We start from the raw sequence: 6,478 nt of genomic DNA, 5'->3' as shown, positions 1-6,478 counted from the left end.
CCGGCCGCGGGCGTCCCACGAGCAGGGCGTTGGGAGCGGGCCCGCGAGCGCGGGGAGCCCGGCCGGCCGGCAGGGGGCGTCGGCGCGGCGCCCATCCCGGCCTCGGGGCTTCCCGTGCGCCGGGCCGCGGGCATGAAGAGCGGCTCGTCGACGCCTCGCACCGCGGCCGGCGGAGAGAGGAAGAAACCGAGGGTCCGGGAGGACGCGTGAGGGAGCCTCACAACCAAGGAGCAGCAGAGCTCTGTTCGAACCCAGGTGGGTCGCACTCCAAATTCTGAACCCCTTACCCAAACGCGCCCCAGTCCTGCCTACGACACCCATATAGGCAAATCACCCTATGTCTGGAGTCTGTTTAGCTGGGGAACTGATCCTCCTGAGGCCTCTGTTCCCTCCACTGCAAATTTGAGTCATAACTCTGGTCATCTCCTTGTTCACAGGACTGCCCACCAAGCACCTGGACATTAGTCTGTGCTCCGCAACCTGGCATGTTTTGTCACCTGAGAGAACCCAGCAGTCCAAAGTCCGCAACCAGCTCCTCAATAGCAGGAGGGAGGAGGTCTGTTGAAGTAATAATAATGATAACAACAATAATAATAATAATTTAACCTAGAAAAAAACGTCAATTTGCTGGTCTGGGCCAGGCCTGACAGCCAAAGGTCCCAGAGCAAAATCAGCTCTGTGAGATCCATGGCACTTACTAGCCTAGATGCTTTTCTAATACTTGTCTTATTCAGCAGACATAGCAGAAAGGAGGTAAGACTTTATCCCAAATACCAGAGTTTTGATTTTTATACTAAGCCAAAGAGAAGGTATAAGCTAGGTAAGGACCTAGCTTTATCTTTTTTGTTTGGTTATTCAACTGCTATTTACGATTTACTGATATTACTAGTATGCTCATAGCAAGGTGATCATCTCTGCTGTAACTTCCATTGGGGCTGAGAAGCAGCCCATGCCCTCAACATTTAAAAATTAACAGATGTATGTTACATGTATGTAATTGCTTTCTTGAGTACTGTGTTTTCCTATAACTCAATCTTCTATTTGGGAGCTTGGGCTATTGTCAAAACCTGATTGTAAACACAAACAGAAGATAGGGTAGCATCAGCATCCAGGGTTACTGGTAACCTGGGAGTGGTTTTTAGTTCAGAATCTTGGTTATGGGTTTAGTCCAGCTCCAAACGATTTTCTTCTAGGCTGACTGCTCTTGTCTTCTAATAAAGCCACTCTACCTGTCCCCTACTTCCCATCCTTCACTTCCACTGAGCTCATAGTTAATCCTTGTGGTACATGGAGAGGGCAACTGTGGAGACTAGCTGGGTGTTCAGGGACAAAGTAAACGGTGACATGTAAAGGTAGGAGAACTATGAAGGCAAATAGAAATAACAGCTCACTGGAGTTGAAATTGCCACAGAGACCATGCCAAAAAGTAATTGAATATTTTTCAAGCAAGTTTCTGTGGTAAGCGTAGATTTTTCTTCTCAAATATAGACACCACTCTTGCTAATTTGGTGATGAGTTCCAGTAATGCTTTTTCGAAACTGAGATAGCATTAATAATTGTCCCAAAAGCATGGTTCTATGATGGATGATAGCTCTCTTTCTTTTAAACAGCTTTATTGAAGTTATAATTGGTATACAATAAATTCCATATTTTTAAAGTGTACAGCTTGGGACTTCCCTGGTGGTCCAGTGTCTAAGACTCTGGGCTTCCAATGTAGGGGGCCCAGGTTTGATCCCTGGTCAGGGAACTAGATCCCACATACTGCAACTAACAGTTCGCAAGCAGCAACTAAAGATCTCACATGCTGCAATTAAAGATCCCACAGGCTGCAATGAAGATGCCGCATGCCACAACTAAGACCCAGTGCAGCCAATAAAAAAACAAGTACAATTTGACACATTTTGACATATGTGTACATCCATTCAACCATCACCAAAATCAAAATAATAACCATATCCATCATTCCCAAAAGTTTCCTTGGTCCCTTTTTTTAATCTGTTCCTCGGCTTGGCCTTTCCTGCCTCTCCCGCCATCCTCTGCTTTGTTACTATAGTTTGCATTTTCTAGACTATTATATAGAGTTGACCCTTGAACAACCTGGGGGTTAGGAGTGCCAGTTCTCTGCACGGCCAGAAATTGTATAACTTACAGTCGGCTCTCTGTATCTGTAGTTCCACATCCTCAGATTCAACCAACCTCAGATTGTGTAGTACTGTAGTGTTTACAGTTGAGAAAAATACGGGTAAGTGGGCCCAGGCAGTTCAAACCCATGTTTTTACAAGGTCAACTCTAAATGGAATCATACAGTGTGTACTCTTTTATTGTCTGGCTTCTTTCAATCAGCAAAATGATTTTGAGATCATCCATGTTGTTTTGTCAGTAATTCATTTTTATTGATAAGTAATATTTGATTTTATGGATATACTACAATTTGTTTAACCATTCATCTGTTGATGGACATTTAGGTTATTTCCAGTTTGGGGCTATTACAAATAAAGCTGTGGGAGTTCCCTAGTTGTCTAGAGGTTAGGATTCCAGGCTTTCACTGCTGTGGCCCAGGTTTAATCCCCAGTCAGGGAACTGAAATGCCACAAAGCATGCAGTGTGGCCAAAAGAAAAAAGAAAAAAGAAAAAAAAAAGACTAGCACTTACAAAAATAAAGTTAAAACTATTAAAAAAAACCTAAAGCTGTCATAAGCATTTGTATACAAGTCTTTATATGACACAACATGACGCATCTTTCCTGTTCTCTTAAGTAAATACCTAAGGTGAAATGGCTGGATCATATTGTAGAAGTCTAATTTTTTAAGAAACTGCCAAACATTTTTCAAAAATGGCTATATCAGTATATGAGAGTTCCATTTCCTCCATATTGTTGCCAACACTTGGTGTGGTCAACCTTTTTTAATTTTAACATAATAGGCAGGTAGTGGATTCTCACTGTGGTTTTATCTTGCATTTCCCTAATGCCTAATGATATTGAACACTTTTTAAAAATATTTATTTTTTTAGAGAAGTTTTAGATTCACAGGAAAATTGATTAGAAAGTACAGAGGGTTACCCCCTGAACCCCCACAAGCACAAACTCCTCCCTCCTACACTAGAGTGGCACATTAGTTATAATCAGTGAACCTACATGCACATCATTATCACCCAAAGTCTATAGTTTACATTACGGTTCACTCCTAGTGTTGTACAAATATATAATGATTTTGACAAAGGTATAATAACATGTATCCATCCTTATAGTGCCACGCAGAATAGTTTCACTGCCCTAAAATCCTTTGCACTTCACCTGTTCATCCCTCTCTCTCCCCAACCCCTGGCAACCACTAATTTTTTTATTGTCTCCATAGTTTTGCCTTTTACAGAATGTCATATACTTAGAACTGTATAGTATCTAGGCTTTTCAGATTGGCTTCTTACAGTTAGTAATATGCATTTAAAGTTTCTCCATGTCTTTTCATGGCTTGATAGTTCATTTCTGTTAGTGCTGAATGATACTCCATTATCTGGATGTACCGCAGTTCACTCATTCATCTACTAAAGGACATCTTGGTTGCTTCCAAGTTTTGGCAATTATGAATAAAGCTGCTGTTAACATCTGGGCAGGTTTTGTGTGGATGTGTTTTCAACCTAACTCAGTATATACTAAGGAGCAGGATTGCTGGATCGTATGTAGGAGTATGTTTAGTTCTTTAAGAAACTGCCAAATTGTCTTCCAAAGTGGCTGTACCATTTTGCATTCCCACCAGCAACGAATGAGAGTTCCTCTTGTTCCACATTCTTGGCAACACTTGGTATTGTCAGTGTTTGAATTTTTACATTCTAATTAGGTGTGTAGTGGTATATCTCATTATTTTAATTTGTATTTTCCATGATGACATATAATGTGGAGCATCTTTTCATGTACTTATTTGCCATCTGTATATTTTCTTCGATATTGTGTCTGTTAAGGGCTTTGGCACATTTTCAAATCTGGTTTTTTGTTTTCTTATTGTTCAGTTTTCAGAGTTCTTTGTATATTTTGGATGTCTGCTATGAATGTTTGTGTCCATCCAAAATTCTTATATTAAAATCCTAATCCCTAGTGATAGTATTAGGAGGTGGGGCTTTTGGGAGGTGATTGGGTCATGAGGATGGAGCTCTCATGATTGGGATTAGTGCCCTTTTACAAGAGGCCCCAGAGAGCAACCCATCCCTTTCTACTCCAGAAGGCCATACTGGACCATGCTGGCACCTTGATCTTAGAACCCCCAGCTTCTGGAACAACAGGAAATAAGTGTTTGTTTATAAGCCACCCAGTTTATGATATTTTTGCTATAGCAGTCCAGACAGACTAAGACATAGCCCTTTATCAGGTATGTCTTTTGTAAATATTTTCTGCAGTCTATAGCTTGTCTTTATTCTCTTGATGGACACCACTTATATGTGCTTCTTTGACATTCATGTATCTTCTTTGGAGAAGTGTATTCAAATATTTAGTCTTTTTTTTTTTTAATTGCACTGTGTGCTTTTTACTTTTAGAGTTCTTTATATACTCTGGATACAAGTCCTTTATCTGATAAATGCTTTGCAGATATTTTCTCCAAGTTTGTTTCTTGTCTTTTTATTCTTTTAACAATGTCTTTTAAAGAGCCAAAGTTTTAAAATTTAATGAAGTCCAGTTTATCAACTTATTCCTTTATGGATTGTGCTTTTGGTGTTGTATCTAAGAAATCTTTACCTAACCCAGTTAGGCACAGGTCACAAGGATTTTCTCCTGATTTCATTTTTAAAGTGTTATATTTTTAGGTTTTGTAATCCATTCTGAGTTTTTGTATATGGTGTGAGGTATGAGTCCAAGTTAATTTTTTCTGCATATGGATATCCAATTGTTCCAGCACCATTTCTTTAACAAGACCATCCTTTCTTCATTACATTGTCTTTGCACCTTTATGAAAAATCAATTGTCCATATTTGTGGAGGCTTATTTTTGGACTCTGTGTTCTGTTCCATGACTCTGGACTCTCCATTCTGTTCTATGGGTCTGGACTCCCTATTTTGTTCCAAAACAACATTTTGATTCCTATAGCTTTATAATATTGAAATCAGGTAGCATTAGGCCTCCAACTTAGTTCTTATTCGAGATGATTTGGCTATTCTAGGTCCTTTGTGTTTCCGTATGAATTTAATAATTAGCTTATCAATGTCTACAAAAGGCCTCCTGATGTTTTGATTGGGATTGCAATAAATTTGAGAAGCAAAATATTCCTAACAATATTAGGTTTTATGACCCATGAACAAGGTACATGTCCTCATAGGTTGTCTTTATCTCAGCAGTTCTTTGAAGTTTTCAGTTTAGGTCTTCCCCATCCTTTGTCAGATTTATTGTAACATATTTCATGTTTTTATGCTATTGTAGATGATATTTTTAAAATTTGAATTTCTGATTATTCATTGCTAGTACATAGAAATAAAATTGATTTTTATATATTAATCTTACATGCTGCATTCTTGTTAAACTCACCAGTTTGAATGCCTATGATTTCCTTTTTCTTGAATGCTCTAGAACCTCCACTATAATGTTAAATAGAAGTAGTGAGAGTGGATATCCCTGTCTTACTCCTAATCCTGGGGGAAAGAATTCAGTCTTTCATCATCAAGTATGATGTTAACTGTAGCTTTTTCATAGATGTCCTTTATTGGGTTGAGGAAGTTGCTTTCTATTCCCGGTTTCCTGAGTTTTTTTTCAGGAATGGATGTTGAATTTTGTCAAATGCCTTTTCTGCATCTGATGGTTTTTCTTTTTTAATTTGTTAATAAACTGAATTATATTGATTTTTGAATATCAAACCAACCCTACATTCCTGAGATAAACCCTACTTGGGCCATGTTGTATTATCCTTTTAATATGTTGTTGGATTTTATTTGCTAAAATTCTGCTTAAAATTTTTGCATATATATTCATTAAGGATATTGGTCTTTAGTTTTCCTTCCTTGCAGTGTGTGGTTTTGGTGTCAGAGTGAAGCTGGCCTCATAGAGTGAATTGGCAGCATTCCTTCATCTTCAATTTTTTGGAAGAGTTTGATGAATTAGTATTCTGTCTTCCTTAAATTAGTATTAGTATTTTGTATTCCTTAAATGTTTGGTAGAATTCACCGTGAAGCTGGACCTTGAGTTTACTTTGTGGAATTTTTTTAACTTTAATTTTTTAACTTTAATCACATTTGATAATAGATATAGGGTTAATCAGGTTGTATATTCTTGAGTGAATCTAGGTAATTTTTGTCTCTCAGTGAATTTTTCCATTTCATCTAAGTTGTTGAATTTTTTAGCATAGAGATGTTCATAGCATTCCTTTATTATCCCTATAGTAGCTATAGATACAATCTTCATTGATGCCACCTTTCTCATGCCTGATATTGGTAATTTGTGTCTTCTCTTTTTCTTTTCCTAATCAGCCTGCCTGGAGGCTTATCAGTTTTAAAGATAGAT

This window comes from Hippopotamus amphibius, chromosome 4 (assembly GCF_030028045.1).
Source record: "Hippopotamus amphibius kiboko isolate mHipAmp2 chromosome 4, mHipAmp2.hap2, whole genome shotgun sequence".
NCBI classification, from domain to species: Eukaryota; Metazoa; Chordata; class Mammalia; order Artiodactyla; family Hippopotamidae; genus Hippopotamus; species Hippopotamus amphibius.
Note: the sequence above shows the minus strand (reverse complement) of the source record.